At 36.8% G+C, this 18252-nt stretch overlaps 1 protein-coding gene across 20 annotated transcripts in view; it reads right to left on the bottom strand.

The window, feature by feature from the left end:
• PHF21A (PHD finger protein 21A) overlaps positions 1-18252 on the bottom strand; it is a 192731-nt gene that overhangs the window by 161477 nt on the left and 13002 nt on the right. For 12 of the 20 annotated variants that reach the window (XM_059140867.1, XM_059140839.1, XM_059140858.1 and 9 more), the window contains one exon: positions 2262-2302. The gene's annotated coding sequence lies outside the window, so the exon portion shown is untranslated. Of the gene's footprint in view, positions 1-779; positions 892-2261; positions 2303-18252 lie in introns of all 20 variants that reach the window. The other 8 variants (XM_059140720.1, XM_059140767.1, XM_059140799.1 and 5 more) reach the window with 1 other exon arrangement.

Raw genomic sequence — 18252 nt, forward strand, 5'->3', positions numbered from 1 at the left:
ATAGCTGTTGACAAAAATCACCTCAGCTAGTGAGACTGATGTTGCCCTAACCATTAGATTAGATTTATACGCATATGCATACACACACACACACACACACACACACAAAATTAGATTTATGATAATGTCTGAATGTGTTTGAAAAATCTCTCCTCTGTGTGTTGTTTTTTTGGGAAGGGGCCAGATCCTTATTTAGAAAAAGAAAAGGAATCCCTACACAGGTTACACCATCGCAACACAGCATCAAGTCAGGGGTTCCCAGCAGCACCCTCTTCATCATGGTCGGCTGCATTGTCTTACATCTCTATCTACCACCAATGCTCATCCTGAAATGTAGTTTCTACCTCATATCCCTGGGCCCACTCCTAGCTAATATACACATTCTTCTATTTCCTACCTTTCTTTACAGAAATCAAGCAAGTCTACTAAAATCAGCCCAACTATACCCACTAAGAACATTGCAAGTAAATTTAAAAAACTCATAGAAATTCAGAATGGAGTCTGGAGAGTAGTATATAAGAGCACAGTGACAACAAGGCAGAGATTTTAGAGTTGACTGCCACATTTACTAGAATGCTATTTAATGATAAAAAATTGTCCAGATAAGCCTGGCCAGAAACATATCAATATTTACTACACAAAGAGTAGCACCAGAGGGTGTGGTCATCTTGGCATAACCAATAAGCACTTAATAGAAGTGGAAGTTACGGGAGGATAGATTTCAAATCAATTTAAGGAAGAGCTAAGGATTAGAGCTGTACGAAAAAGGAATGGGTTACCTTATGAGGTAGTGGGCTCCCTGTCATTAGAAGTATTCAAGAATGCTGCATATCATATCCCCCTCTTGGAGATTCACAATGCACATTAGCATATTAAAGGTTCTGAGAAGTCCTGCAGTAAAGAAACCTGTTTAACTTTGCTTAACGCAGCATTTCCCAAATTATTTGACCACAGAACATTTTTCCCACCCCCACCCCACCTCAATAATAGTTACTCATTTCTGAGGAACTAGAATTCCTCAGAATACATTACAGAAAATAATGAGCTACATTTTTTTTAAATGTAGTATTCAGTATGTACCCAAATAACAATCTGTCAGGGATATAGGAGAAGAAACTGCCACACCGGTAAAAGTCTGGAAGAGAAAAGCCCTTAGGGTCCCCTCTCTAAGATTCTGTGATTCTATCACATCTCAAAGAAAAGGACTATAGGGTCTTGATTATTTATTTAAAAAGGTTCCATGAGAGAAAGGCAAGTAGAATAAAAACATAGTAAAATGCAAGGTTAACTGGTTCAAATGCCTCCCTTTCATGTTCAAAGCCCAATCCCTAAAAGGTAAGAGAGACACCTCAAGGACAGTGAATTATCAAAAAGAACCCTTAACCAAATATCTACTCCAGCCACTACATTAATTAAAATTTGAGAGAGAGAATTTAAAAAACAAAAACAAAAACAAGTTGCCTTGTATTAGGGAATGATCCTATTCCGGCTCTCTGGTTTAATTTTTGATTATAATACATGCTCTCCAAATAAGGTTAATATTTGTTTGATCCTTGGTCACTAGACTGCCCTGTGCGATTTCCAATCCTGAATTAGTCATTCCAAAAAAATGATTAAAGTGTGATGATCTATAAGCTGTTAGAGTAGATACTAAAGTAGATCTTAGGAAAAAAATATGTTTGCCTATATGCCCCCACACTGCTACATTTCACTCTCTCTCTTATTTTTTCCTCTTTTAGAATTATCTAAACAACACACACTAAAAATGTAATATCAGACATGAAGCCAATCCAGCATTAAATTTAAGGATATAAATGCTTAAGAGTCCCAAATTTCAAAGTCGAGGTTCCCATAGTTACATTAACCTAGCCATTTTGCACACATACTAAGGCCATCAAATTTAACAGCATATTAAGTAATACAAAACACAACAGGAACCTAAACTTTTGAAATTCCTGACTTTAGAATTTTCAGCTCTAAACACTGCATAAAGGACATTTTTGGCAAAGGGGATCTTTACATTTTAACAGGTTATCGAATGTAGGAACATGCAAGCCCAGCAGTATTATTAGAAACATAAATGCATTTGAGATATAGCTATGTGAAATTAGACAAAAATTCACTTTCACTCAGTGCAAACAGTAAAGCCTCATTTCTAGGAGAGAGCTTTTTGGGGAAAAAGAAAAAAATAATCACTGATCATTTGAATTACTACCCAACTAGCATCAGGCACATTATCCCTCCCTCGTGAAAGTACTTACCAATTTTGGGGAAACGGGCTCTCCTTCAGCTCTCTTGCTCCCTACAGTAGAAGAAGGGGAAAATGGAATTAGACTATAAACACAGACTTATGACACGTTAAAAAAAGCTGAAGACTTAAAGATTTCTATCTGACTTTAAGAAGAAAAAGTAAAACATACAAAAATCTCCACAGCTTTAGCCACCACCCCACCTCAAAAAAGGGAAAAGAGGTAGTTTTCACAGCAAGGAAAAAAATTCAAAGGCAGTTAAATCTCTAATTTTCCATTTTTCACTTTACTGCAAATTTTCCAAGACAAGGAAAAGTAAGTAGTTGACAGTTTCCCTTTCCTAAGGGACGCACAAAAATAAAATGCACCTCATCTAAATAAAACACAAATATAAGCTCATCCCCAACAAATGGTCTTCCCTGTTCATTGCTTTGTAGTAACAAATTAAGGTTACAGCACTGACCCTTAGTTTGGTCTCTTTAAAAGGCTTTTCAATTAATCTTGAAATTGACTTGTCTGATACAAGGCTTTAAAATTCACAACATCTTGTATGTATCATCGTAAGTTCGATTACATGTTTCATTTAAATTATTCAAGTCTCACCACTTCAGACTGTAAGCTATGTAACACAAACATGCCTTTCTCTTTGCCACATATTTAATCAGTGATAGAGCCAGAAAGAAAATTAAGGTTTTGGGAATCTTGCTCAAACATTCAATGATGATATTATCAATTGCATTTTTTAAGATTAACTAAACTCCATTAAGTTGACTTCAAAGTTAGAAGAGCCAAGTCAAGCTATACTGGTTTGTTTCAGGGTTTTTTGTTTTGGTTTTTGGTTTTTATGGGGGGGGGGGTTGTTTTTGTTTTGGGGTTTTTGTTTTTTTTTTGCTTTTGTTTGTTTTTTAAGATTTTATTTTTATGTAATCTTTGCACCCAGCGTGGAGCTCGAACTCATGATCCTGGAAGCAAGAGTCACATGCTCTACTGACTGAGCCAGCCAGACACCCCTATATTATTTATTTTTAACTCTTCCCCACCCCAAACTTTTTTTTTTTTTCAAACTTCTTTTTCATTTAAAAAACATTAGGAAACAAAAATTAACTCTTCTCCTAATATTTTACTATTAAATTGTTCAAACTCCACGTAGCATGCTCTAAAACCTCCTTATGTTTTTAAACATAGTGTGCTTGTTGACTGATGTTACTTCAGTAGTGTTCTCATTTCAAGGGATATATTTTAAAAAATCTTCATGTCATCCAGATTATAAATTTTTATTTAATCAAATACAGTCAGACCAAACATGCAGTAAAATAACTTAAAAGGGTCCCAGTTCAAGCAGTTAACATTTATTTCCAAAAGAAATTCAATTTGCTGTTTTATCCTGCCTTTTCTTTAGCGCAGTACCTCTGAAAGTTCTCAAGTCCATATAAATGGCTATTTTAATCACCAAGATTAGAATGACTTCCAACCAAAAAAAAAATCATGCAAAGGTCCATAGAATGATGTGGTCATTAAAAAGTGGATTCTCGGGGCGCCTGTGTGGCTCAGTGGGGTAAAGCCTCTGCTTTTGGCTCAGGTCATGATCTCAAGCCCCTCCGGGCTCTCTGCTCAGTGGGAAACCTGTTTCTCCCTCTCTCTCTCCCTGCCTCTCTGCCTACTTGTGATCTCAGTCAAATAAATAAATAAAGTCTTTTTAAAAAATTATTTTTTAAAAGTGGATTCTCGATAGGAAAAAATTGTTAACTATGTGTGGTGATGTAGGTTTACTAAACTTACTGTGGTATTCATTTTGCAATCCATACACATATCAAACATTATGCTGTACACTTAAAACTAATATAATGCCACAAGTCAGTAACACCTCAATTTTTAAAAAGTGAATTCTTAACATTACAGATAGTACCTACAGGATTCTGTACCACTCAGTACCAGGCACACAGTAAATGTTCAGTAAATATTTGTTAAATGAATGAAGTGACTGAGTGGACCCTTAACTCTGTTGATGACTTATTTTTCCTATGAGACATTTCTTGTTAGTTTTTTCATGCTGGTGATAATTTCTTATGCATCAATCCCCCACAGCATTATTTGTTAAATGAATGACTTTGGATTAAAAACAATAGATAAGAGAGGAAGATATTGCCATTTTAAAATGTAATGAAAAGGAAAAGACTGATACATTGTACTAAATTAAGTACTTCTGTTCCTCAAAAAAACACAAGAGAATAAAAAAACAAGCCACAGAATTGGACATGACAATTCCAACACTCAGAATAACAATGGTTTATAACCAGAACATATGAAATATGTTGAAACTCAAAGTGATCAGGATAGAATTGTGATTTTTACTTTTACTTATATGGCATTTGAGAAAGTAGAGTCACATTAACTCTTGTGAAAAGTCATATTCAATAAAAAGACACAATGGATGTACACCTTACCTCTTAGGGCATTTTCTCCAAAAATCAATAGCAGAGTCAATCCCAAATTGATTAAGAATTTTACCATATCATGAAACCATGATATCATAAAACTACTCATAAAATTGCTTGCAGGGACTGTAGATGTCACATAGGAAATCAAAGCCTGAGAGGTTAAGTGACTTCCCTGAAGGTCACAATCCAATTGGTTGTAAAGCTTGAGAAAAGCTTACAGACCCAGAGATTCCTCTGACTGAGCTGGCCTTTCCACTAGACCTCACCACCTCTTAACCAGGTGCAGGAGTAACACTTCTAAGAAACAAATTACAGTTAAATACTGGCAAAATACTTTTTGGAAAAGTCTCCATATAAAGTTTCAAAAAAAAAATTATTATAAGTAAGCTATACAGGGCAGGTTTTAAAACTTGAGATCCCTCATGCCTAAGGGATCCTCATGAATGGGTTTCAGAGGGGTTTGTCAACCCTACAATACTATATGTTAAGTTCTATATGTATAAGAATTCCCACACCTTTAACAAGATTTGCACAGAAGTTCAGATACCAAAAAAATAAATAAATAAAATAAAATCATTTTTTAGACTAGTGATTTTTAAACACCATGCATCCCAACTACTAGCGTGTTTCTTCTGAAGACTGATTAATCGACTACCATTTGAAAACTGATTTAAAAAAATATTTTATTTCTATAATTTAGTAAGAGTGAGTGAGCAAAAAAAATCTATATGTAAATGTGTATTTTAACACTACCTTTATGCAAGATGTATTTAAGTCTGAAATGCAAGTTTGATTTCCTCATGTTACGGTGATTAAAAGTCCACTTAATTTCTCACATATTCTTCATACTCATAGCTGAGGTAGTTAAAAATTTTAACTATATTTGCTTAAATTTTTCAAACATAGATTTATTCTTAAAAAATGCACTCAAAACACGTAAGTTAGACTAAATGAAATTATTTTTGCGTTTAAAGGTGAATATGGGGGCGCCTGGGTGGCTCAGTGGGTTAAAGCCTCTGCTTTCGGCTCAGGTCATGATCCCAGGGTCCTGGGATCGAGCCCCGCATCGGGCTCTCTGCTCAGCAGGGAGCCTGCTTCCTCCTCTCTCTCTGTCTGCCTCTCTGCCTACTTGTGATCTCTGTCTGTCAAATAAATAAATAAATCTTTAAAAAAAAAAAAAAAAAAAAAAAAAAAAAATAAAGGTGAATATGATCTTGCTAACATAATTTCCCATGATTTTTGCAAACTGAAGATGGTTCACCTCTCTAGAACTTCATAGGTAGCTGCTTTAATTAGAGCTGGTAAAGAAATGAATCACTCAGATTTCTAATACGGTTGTAAAATTTAAAATACCATCAATAAATCAAAGGTGATTAATAACAACGTAAGTACCTTTTGTAAAATATCTAAAACCTTTGTGTATGAAGAACATATATATTAAATAATAAACAAATTTTGCAGAAAAAAGGTTTAACATTAGATCATGTTTTAAATTAGGCTAAAATTCATCCCACTACAAATTCAAACAATTAAGTTTATAGTCTGTGCTCAATCATAAATTTTGATAAGGGACTAGAATAGCACAGATAATTGTCATTCAAAGACACTTTAAAATGTCACCTTACGCAAAAGATTCAATCTCTTCTCTTCTACTATACCAAGCTGATACGCTAATCTTATGTACAAAATAAGTTTTACTGCTTTTTTATCTGCCCTTCCTAACTTCTAACAGAAAGCATAATAAGTTTGAAATAAATTTAAATGCAAATAAGTACTCAGAAGAAAAAGTAGAATACTGCTTAATGAAATTTAGACTTTTAGGTCCCAATCCCATAATCATCCCTGTGTCCCCCATCTCTCTTAGTCTTACACTCTCATGGACATCCCTCTAGCACTTCTCCTCTCAGTTTCAAGAACCATTAATTTTCCCCTCATTACTGGATCATTTTGTTTCTCCCACCTTTTTTTTTTTTTTTTTAAGATTTTACTTTTTAAGTTATCACCATACCCAACACAGGGCTCAAACTCACAACCTCGAGATCAAGAGCTATACATTCCACCAACTGGAGCCAGCCAGGCGCCCTGTTTCTTCCATCTTCAAAAAAAAAAAAAAAAAAGGCCTCCCTTGCCTCCATACCCTTCTCTAGTTACTGTCTCATGTCTATGCTCCCATTTATAGAGCATTTAACCATATGACTGTCCCTAGTTCCTTCTCCCCATCCTCTACTAGACTCACTCCATTAGGGCTTTGCCCTCCTTTCATTCTTAAGATCACCAATGATGAGAAGAAACCAGCATAAGAAACACAGAACAGTGGCCAGAGAGATCTGGAGGGATGTCGGGATTGGGTGGTGTCCAGGGAGTCAGGAGAGAAAAGGGTTTCAAGAAGGAAGGAATGATCCACCAGGTGAGATGCTATTGATCAAACACGGAAGTGAGGGCTGAGACTTTCCTACTGAAGCAACATCATCTCTCAAGACCTCAAAATGTTGAACTGCGCCAGGACTCAGTTCTTGGAGCGCTTCCCATCAGGTAATCTCGCCCACTCTCATGGCTAGAAAAGGATCTATACACTGGTGACTCCCAAATTTTTATCTCCAGCTCAGACCTTTTCCCTGAATTCCAAACTCATATACACAACTGCCCACTCAACACTTGCCAAATAGGTTTCTCAAGCTCAACAAGTTCAAAAGTAAATTCTTGACACCCTATCTCCCAACCTCCTCTTCAGAGTCATCCCCACTTCAGTAAGTGGCAACTCCGTCCCTTCAGGCCAAAACCTTAAAAGTCATGCTTCACTCCTCTTCTCCTCTTTTTTCCACACCCTATATCCAATCTAATAGCCAATCACCTTGCCTCCACCTTCAAAATACACAGGTGTTTTTTTTTAAAGATTTTATTTATTTATTTGACAGAGATCACAAGTAGGCAGAGAGGCAGGCAGAGAGAGAGGGGGAAGCAGGCTCCCTGCTGAGCAGAGAGCCAATGCGGGCCTAGATCCCAGGACTCTAGGATCATGACCTGAGCTGTAGGCAGAGCCTTTAACCCACTGATCCACCCAGGCGCCCCAAAATACATAGGTTTTGACCACTTGTGTCAACTCCACTACAGCCTCCTTGATCCAAGGCACCACCACCTTTCACTTAGATTATTACAACAGCCTCCTAACTGCCCTCCCTCTTTTCCATCTTTGTCTTGCTATAGTCTATTCTTTCAGCAGCCAGAGTACCTTTTCAAACTCCAAGACAGATCCAGTTACTCCTCTATTCAAAATCCTCCAACGGTTTCCCATAATACTCAGAAAAAAAGCTGAAGTCCTTTAAAATGGCCCCCAAAACTAAGTGATTTGGGCCTCTGCTACTCTCAGACCTCATCTCCTCCCCTCTGCCACTGCTTAATCTGCTCTAGCCATACTGACCTCTTTTTTGTACTTCAAAAACTCAAAACAAGTTCCCTTCTAAGGGCTCTTCTATTTGCTTTTCCCTCTGACTGGAACACTCTCTTCCATAAAATATCTTCATGGTTCACTCCCTCAAAGTGTTTAGGAAATCTACAGCATCTTTTTTTAAGAGAATACTAAAATAAAGACCACAGTTGTCCTCAGAATTGTTCCTCTCCCCAAACTTACTGGGGGGATGTTCTTTCTTATGCCAACAATACCTTTCTTACTGTCTCTCCACCTAGCCAAAGCTCAGCCAGTCATTCAAGTCCAGATAAAGATTCAAGTGATAAATGGAGACCTTCCCTAACCATCTCAACTCCCAGCTCTTCCTTTCTTTGAATTCTCAGATACTTGATCATTTCTCACATTCATCTTAAAATTTAGCCATATACTGTCCCACACCATAACTTGTATGTCTTATCTCCCTGACTATACACACACACACACACACACACACATACACACGAGTAGAAATAATGCCTTGCACAAGTAGTTCTCAAACTTTTATCAGAGTAAATCTAAAACTTTTAAAAAATACATAAATTCACTGGCCCTACCCTTAATAATTCTAAATTCATGATGTCTGATTTAGAGCCCAGATATCTGTATTATTTTAACTCCCCCCAGAAGATTCTGATGGGTAGGGATTAGGAATCATTGCCTTACGGTCCTCTATTGCCTTCAGTACCTAGGAAAGTAGGCCTTCAAATAGCCTACAGCTAAAATGGACACCCCAGAGAACAAAATCCATTCCTTCATTCCACAGGGGAACAGCAATCCAAGAAGTCTACATGACTAGCCAAAAGCTACAAAGACAGTAAGAGGCAAAGCTCAGCCTAAAATCCAGATTTACTGCTCTCAATCTAGGAATCCTTCCATTAGACCGTGCATAAATGAAAAGTTTATAAAATGACCGTGCATAAAATGAAAGTACCAAAAATCTACAATTCAGAGATAATCACAGTAAATAGTGATTTTCTAACACTTGACCAGTGATTGCAATGTCCATGCTCTAAGACAGTGCATACTATGTTTGAAAATGTGAGCAACATTAGCTGATAAAACACTTTAAAGGCCAGAGAGTAATTACAGGAAGGCTTACAAATAAAAAGAATAGTTTTTACCAAGTCCTCTTGCAATATGTATAAAAACTTGTAAAATCATTTATTTTATAGTTGAGAAGTATTAGGAGAAATAAATGGAAAGAAGAAATCTTGCTTCATCATGCTATAAAGTACAAAAATCCTTTTTCAAAAGCTTCCACAGCTCACAAAGCTGTAAATGTTTTCTGAGTCTAATCATAACATAAACTTAATTACAGATCAGACTTAGTAAATCACCCCATATCCCAAGATAACTCAAACTCTTATCCTAATAATCAGCTAACCTCAGGACCAAAACTCTTGCCATCAACAACAAAAAAACAACTCAGGTATCTATAAGGCACCACAAAAGAGTTTGGGTTTATCCTGGTGTACAGGGATTTAAGCAAGTGTCTCCTATTAACACTAATGGGAGTTCTGGGTGTAAACCGTAGCACCAAGGAGGAGGATCAATGCCCAGCACTGTATCTGCAAAACCCCTTTCTACTGCACTAACTGCAACAACTGGGACTTGTTCTCTCAGAAATGGGATAATAGACCCAAATTCCTATGTCTCTAAAGCACAAAGACAATCCAAATAAAAGTCACTGAGGAAGGTCACTGGTAAACACCCGATTTTTAAAATTTACAAGAAAAAGCTAAACTAAAACAACTGACACATTGGAGAAATTTTTTAAAATAGCACCAACCAATACATACAGAAGAAACTAGAAAATTGCTGGAGATAAAATACCTCACACAAAAATTCAACAAGATCAAGTCCATCAAATTTTTAAAAATTAGAGCACAGTAAACCCAAGTATAGCCAGGAGCTTGTCCAAAGAAACACACACACACACACACACACACACACAAAACAAAACAAAAACTCCTCCCCTGAAGAGCCCTAAGTACACTACAACCCTTGCTTTTAAAACACAGAAGAAAACTCCTGCTGCATTGATAGCCAGGAATAATCACAGAGTACTTCCAGACAAACGGTAACAATCACAAGCTGCCAAGGACGACCAAAACTAACTAAATAAAAATTATAGCACCTTATTGTGTTCCATACTGCCTCAGTTCTCAATATAGCACTGCTGTATTCACCAGGCTGGAAAATGAGCAGGTGCCTTTCAGGCTATAGAAAAATTAGTGAGACACACAAACACACACACACACACACACACAATCACAAACACAAACACAAAGGGAATGATATTCTTTCACTTGAAGGGGCTTAAGAAATGCAAGGCTTCGCTGTAGGCCTAGAAACCTAAGAGTAGGCCTTACCGAAGAAATGAGGAAAAGCCAAGGTTTAGTCTAAATCCACATTCAAAGACTAAAAGAACTAACATTTATTTCAATTAAAATGCTTTGGCAACAATCTTTTTTTTTTTTTTTTTTTTAAAGAAAGAGAAATTAAGATTTCCCTCCTTTCTAACTCCAAGAGAAAATTAGCATCTTTTCTCTCTCCACTGGTCTAGCTACACAACACAAATAAAAAAGCACCCTGACTTAAGGCCTGAAAACTAAATATGGTTCCATAATATTCACAGTAAAAACAAAACACCAAACTATGTAGTCCAACATACTGATTCTTTATCATTGCTGCTACCATTAATGAACATTTAGCTTTGTATCTGTACTTTGAAATGTCAATGAGAAATTGAAAAAGCTACAATATGCTGGGGATTTTAACTTTTGAAACAAAAACCACAAAGAAACACGAGTCTGAAGCATAAAGCCTCAATCGTGCTGATAAGTAAGTGGTCCTAAAAGTTGAAAGTGAAAGCAATATACACCAAAAAAAAAAAAGAACAAGTTTGCTTGATATTAATGCTAGCCTTTAAAACCAAAAATATGTTCTGTTACAGAAGACAGAAATCAGGGCTTCCATTAACCTTGTTTAAAAAAAAAAAATCCCATGAGCATGGATTTTTTTCCTAAGTCTCTTCATCAGAGCAGCATGGGGTCCCATTAGGCACCCTATTTTACTTCCACCTTATAAATAACGTTAGCTATTCGCTATTTCCATGGAAACCAAGTACAGAGAAACCCACTTAAATGAATACCGGTTAAAGGAATAAGTTTTATTTTAGAAAGATTTTGCTGCTCTGGATGAACTCTACTGGGGAATACTACAAAGTCATCTTAAGTATAATTTTTAAAAATATCTTTGGTGTAAGGGAAGCTTATTAGCGGTCCTGTTAAGTAAGTACACTCCTTGCACTAAACTAAATATGCCAAACAGCATCGTAACGTTAGAGATACCTTTTCAATGCACTTCACGGGGGTTCAGATGCACAACACCCAGTGACTATGCTTCCTCATGCACTGGGGTAGGATAATTACCCCTGTGGGTCTAATTTAAACTAATAAAAGTAAAAAATTTAGAAATATGACTACCATCACCTTGACTAGTAATGAATAGGCCCCACAACTACAGGCACATACAGGACTTACTACCCCTCAAAAGAGGAGTGAACAAGCGAGAAAACAACTTAAGTTCCTGTTCACCGTTATCACGTCCAGGGATAGCAGATAGTCAAAATTCCCTCCTTAACAAACTATTTTACATGTTATAACATGTAATCCTTAGTCAGTTGGTATATACAAATAGGAAAGAGAAACAGAATATTCAAAGGAGAATATGCAAAACAAGATCTAAGAATTTCCAATTTTAAGTTGCTCTACATACTCTAGGAAACACCATTATTGGTGGTTCATACGAAAGTTGCCGATAGGCAAGTGTACATACAATAAAATATAACTAAGAAAGATAGTAAACTCAAAAAACTAATAATCATAAGTTTCTACAGACAGAAGGCACAAGAAAACTACAATCTTTCCAGCAGATGTGGTTCTCTGTTAAGTTAGTAGTGGCTCACACACCTCCAGTAAGTTAAAAGACAAATGAAAGCAGTATTATGGTAAAGGGTGATAATCGGCATTGAATTTACAATGTATGAAAAGAGTTAACATTCTCACACACATTTTGAGTATATCAACAGATCTATTTGTACTGCCCGTTTTAAAAACATAAAAGTACTTTCCTTCTATGTTTCATACACTATAAACATTGGTAAAATGATAACTGGAAGTTGGGTTAAGAGGTATGTGGCATTTGCTAATATTATTCACTCTGCTTTTGCATATGTTTTTAAATTTCCATAAAAAGAAGTTTTAAAAATCCCATAAAGTTAAAATTCTTGTCTCAAATATGCTACTGAATTTAAATCCAATACAGCCATTAACATTTAACCACAACTAATTTCCGTTTTACTTTACTTACCAAAACAATTCAGTTAACAATTCAAAACGACTACGAGAAATCTGGAGGAAATGATCTGCTATTTTGCAACTACCAATTTTTTTTTGCAATTACCAATTAATGAAATGCAATCAATGCCTAAAAACAAGGCACAATAGCCATATTTTGTATTTTACAAAGTAAAGAAAGAAATTCTACTAGTCCTCTCATACTAAACCGGAATACTTTTAGGGTCAGCAACACCAGAATTTCCAAATTCTCTTCCAGATAGGTCCACAGGAGTACAGAGAACCATCTAATCAATGAATGCTTCCTATTTCCCTCGTCTTAGTTTAAGTAACTTCAAAGCTCCCCTTTTGACTATGTCCCTACCTCACTCCCTACCAGAAAATACAGCAATTTTTGAGGTAAAAGGTCTTTTTCTATTCTCTTCCTCAGTCCAGATATAAAATGTTTCACAAATACTCAGTTACTTCACAAGTGATTTTAAGCTATCAATTATCCAACTCCTGGCTGAGGGCCCAAAATAAGGAGGTCCACAAACTGTTAAAGCCTCAAGGTCCTGATAACAGCTCTGTTTAAAAACTAATAATTACATTGGGGCACCTGCGTGGCTCAGTGGGTTGAGCCTCTGTCTTCGGCTCAGGTCATGATCTCAGGGTCCTGGGATCGAGCCCCGCATCGGGCTCTCTGCTCAGCGGGGAGCCTGCTTTCTCCTCTCTCTCTCTGCTGCCTCTCTGCCTACTTGTGATCTCTGTCTGTCAAATACATAAATAAAATCTTTAAAAAAAAAAAAACCTAATAATTACAATGGTGTTTTGTATTGTTTTTCAGAGAGAGAGAAGAAGACAGTGGTGGCTTTGGAGGCAGTGATGCAGAGCAGACAGGATAGCGTACACAGAGAAGAGACGGCAAAGAGATAGCAAAGGAGGGGGCGCGGAAAGGCAATGGAGGGAGTATGTGCAATCGACGTGCGTCTCTCTGTGAAGCAGCTAATGTACCAAGCTGAATGAGACAGGTTCCCATATAAGTCTAGTAGGAGTTCAGCCCTGACATGAATAGCCCAACTTTTACAAATTTAAAATCAGACAGACTAATTTTCAAAATTGTACTATTCTTTAAGTCAACCTCAAAGGCCTCATAGGGCCTATTGCTAACTCCTCTATTTATTGAAATGAAATATACTTCTGAACTTTCTACAATTCCATTCACCCAAGAGAAGCAACTTTTTTGTAAGCCCTGCATAAAGAAACCTTAATACTGTGCATACACTATGCTAATTCTAAAACTACAAAGCTTCACTTATTGACCACTCTATAAATTGTAAAGTAATATTACAATTTTTTTAAAATGAAAGAAAACTATACTGGGGTGCCTGGGTGGCTCAGTCAGTTAAGCATCCGACTCTCGGTCTCAGCTCAAGTCTTGATCTCAGGGTTTTGAGTTCAAGCCCCACGTGGAGCCTACTTAAAAAAAGAAAAAAAGAAAGAAAACTATATAGCCTGCTATAAAACTTTGATTTTTTTAATATATCTGTTGAGATAAAGTATAGGCATGTTATCAAAACAAACGTGCTGGAATTTCTGCTCAGAAAGCAGAAACGTTGTTTAAGGAACACAGACAAAATAAAATCTAGTAAATGCTTCTATCTACCTCCTAGGCCTTTATGAACTGGTACAGTTGGGTAAGTAAGAACAAAAAGTTAATGGAAGCTATTATTCTACTTTAACTCAAATGCTCATCCGTGGTAACACATGCCATATTTACGGTATTGTGGTAAGCTATTGTAAATACATTTGCTGAATCCTAGGGAAAAAACTACGCAGATCAAAGATCAAAAAAGTTTCAGCTCCAAATTGGTAGTGAATAAATAAAATCAATTCTATGTCACACTTAATGATCATTCCCCCTCCCTCAATGACTTATTTCACTTACCAGATAGATACCTACACACAAACATGCACACGTGCCCACTAATGGACATATTAAAAACTCAAATACTTTACCAAAATATCTTAAGTCTGAGATCATTGTAAGGTGGAAACTTAAAGAGTGGCTTTTTTCATAACCAACTTGTGCTCAGGCCCAGTTTCTAGGCTCAATACAGGTAACATACGACAATTAAATATAGAAAGAAAATAACAATTGCCATAAGAAAAGACCAGGCACCAGATGAGAGGAAATTTCACAAAGGCAAAATGCCCAAAATCAGAAGGCAAATAAATGATGTCCATCATTACTAGAAAGCATTTGTGTGCCTCTACAATTGTTTCCACTAGTTATTCCATTCAAGCTTGTGTTCTCAGGGTTAAGCACACACTTTGTCCTGAGCAGCTGACCCAAGGGACTGAGCAGCTGATTAGGATTTTAGACTTCTGAGTTAGAATGCCTAGTCTACTACTGACTCCATGCTAAGTGACCTACTGTAAACCACATCACTATGCTGGTACAAGAAAAGGCTTATTATATCACTAAGAGTTTTTTTAAAGTGCCCTATAATATTTTTTAAAGTCTATTAAAACTGACATATTCCCACATATTTTCTATTTCTCCCAGAGCTTTCACAAACAAGGACTCATTAGATACACTTTTCCCACCCATACCTTTTCTCACCATGACATTTCAGGGGAAAAAAACCTCCTTTCCAGCTAAGCTGTTCCATATTTACTCTTCCCCCATAAACTTTAAGAGGGACTGTAACCATAATAATGATAACAGCAGTTATTACTTATCAAGTGTCTTAAATTTCCTCATTTTATCTTCACATCAATCCCAGAAGGTTGGTGTTATCAACCCTACAACACAGATGAAGAAACTTAAGTCCAAAAGAATAGCACGGGGCTTGGTATACAGCATGTATGAGAGACATCTTTGTTGAAGGGAGCTTAAATAATTAGTCCAAGGTCACACACTCAACTTTAAGTGGTTGTACAGAGATTCCAATTGAGGGGTCAGACCACAAAGCTCAGGCTCTTTTCCCATTATGCAACATTTGTCTCAAGCCTTGAGAAGAGAAGAAAGAACTTGAGAATGAAGGTTAAGTAATACCTAACAATAGTTACCATTTATTTAGTACATACTACATGTGTCAAGAACTTACTGCAGTTTATACATTAACTTATTAATTCCTCCTAACAACCTCAGGCTATGGGTACTATTATTTTTTAAAGATTATTTATATGTGTTTTTTTTTTTATTTGATACACTGTAAGAGATCACAAGTAGGCAGAGAGGCAGGCAGAGAGAGAGGGGGAATCAGGCTCCCTGCTGAGCAGAGAGCCCGAAGTGGGACTCGATCCCAGGACCCTGAGATCATGACCTGAGCTAAAGACAGAGGCTTAACCCACTGAGCCACCCAGGCACCCATATAGGTACTATTATTTATTCATATTTTACATAGGCAGAGGCACAGACAGTGAAGTGATTTGACCATTACTAGAGAGCTCATAGGTGGCAAAGCCAGGACTTCAGCCCCATGCAAACTGGCTCCAGCTTCAGCGGAGATACCCAACCACTGAGCTTTATTTACTGCCATGCTAAAAACTTCCCTTCACCTGGATTGTATGAAAACAAAACTTTTAACCTTTTCAACAAAACTAATGGACTGTGAGCCTTCTTGCCTTGACTAATTAAGAGAAAACTAGTAGTACTCTTCTAAGCATGCCCGCCAGACTTTACAGGTGCAGAGGACCCACCCCTGGTGATTAGGTCACTGCACTGCTCAGGAAGTGGCATACTGTAAGTCTGGTTAAGAACCCCCAGCCCATCTCTCTCCATGCTCAGAATCACATTAGCCATGCACTGCAACAAGCAGGCAATTCAGAGATGTCCCAGTGCAATCCTCTATAAAATGAACGTCAGCCTGGAAGTATCCAAGTGTGTATGGTAGTACCCTTCCAACACCCTTTCTCCTTCTTCCCAAACACCATAAAGAATACCGCAAAAGGAATGAATGAATCTAAGCTACTTAAAAATCATAACAAATGTCCAATGATAACTACAAATTTAAATGAGAAAAAAATGCAAAATTCTCATAGTTTTGTAACTTGTCCAAATTCTACATTCAAAAAAGGATGGGCCTCAAAAAAAAAAAAAAAAAAGAAAAAGAAAAAAGAAAATAAAAGAAAAAAGCATAGGCCTCTTTGAAAGTCTCAATTCTTAGACTACCTTATTATCATAAATGTGCCTTAAAAGATGAGAAAAATCAATTTTTACCTCAGATTCTGAATATTTTGATACACATATTTGAAACCAAAATCATTACTGTTATAAGTTACTGGGCTTTCTACCCTAATATCTACTAGTATGATAATATATTTAATTACATAAATAAAAACAATGAGCACGGATTTATTATTTGTATGCTAACATGGAATACACCCAGAAAAATAAATACAGAAAAACAGGACTGGACCTGGAGGTACTGAGAACTTGACACAATGAGAAAAGGAACTATTGCAGCTCTCTCCATTGACATCGTAAAGTTGCCACATTTTCTGGGCTCTCTTTTGAATTAATGTGGCATCTGTTCCAAGTACAGCATGCTAACATTTTACTAAAAGATATTTTCATTCTACATTTGTATGTGGTTTGCTTTTTATTTGAACTCCTGTTTTATTTCAGTGGTCATTATTTCTTTATACCAAGTTGTCCATTTGGCATTCCTAATCTATCTCCCCTGTGCACAGAAAGGGTGGGGAACCATCAGTTTAAAACCCTCTAACAGCAATAATTACAATATGCTTTGCATATAGATTAAATAAAGAAAATAAGCAGCACAAAGATTTTTGTAGGCTTTTTAGTATCAGGTCCTGATAAGTTAACAGCATCTGTTCCTTTCAGAAAAAGAATTCTGCTCTGAAGTCCTGGGGTGGGGGGTAGAGGGAGGGAGGGGAGAAGGAGAGGAGAGAAATAAACAAATACTAAATAGAATAATTCAAGTTACAAAGTTTGGGCTTCATGAAATGATGATTTCAATAATTTGCACATCTCCAACTCTATCGAATGAGAACTGCTTTTTAAGACATCCTCAAAAATGCTGCAGCAACAAGCCAAATACAACCACTTGTACTTAACATGCATGCTGCATACTCCACAATGTTACGTCATATCAGGCACAGAGAAGACGCTTACCAAGCTATCCTGCGTTCTATAAACTGCCTAACAACAACAGAAAAAGGCACTGCCATCTCTATAGTGGGAGTAAGAGCTGACAGGGTAGGCTGCCTTTTCCCTTTGGTCAACTCTGAAGAAAATAAGTAAAGCTTCTATCATCTTTTAAGCTCACCTCTCTCAAGGCCTTTACTCTCAGTCTTTCAGCCTTTCACAGAAAGAAAGCCTGTTTCTTTCAAATTAAAAAGCTGCAAAAGATCACTCCAACTTAAAAGCCCCACACCTTGTGCCAACTGTCCTCCAGGTGTCCCCATGGCTGCCTCTTCTGCAGAAGAATGGCCTATCTAAAGCACTCGTCTCCAAGTGGGTGCACCCACCCCAGAGAAGAAAGGAGGACAGGGAAGGAATTACTGCAACTTCTATTTTTAAATATCACCCTTTTTCAAATTTCAACTTTTCTATATGTTTTGAAACATACATTAATTCAGAAAATTACATATAAATATACATTTACTGCTATCAGTTATTTTTTAAAGTTTGGAGACAACAGGCTAAGAATGTCAAAGGTAAAGTAAGAGAGGAAAATCACGCTCTGCTATTCACTTAATTGAATTCTTGTCTCTGCCTCAGTTTGACCATCCATGACATGAGCTGA

Source organism: Mustela lutreola, chromosome 1 (genome assembly GCF_030435805.1).
Source record: "Mustela lutreola isolate mMusLut2 chromosome 1, mMusLut2.pri, whole genome shotgun sequence".
Classification (NCBI taxonomy): Eukaryota; Metazoa; Chordata; class Mammalia; order Carnivora; family Mustelidae; genus Mustela; species Mustela lutreola.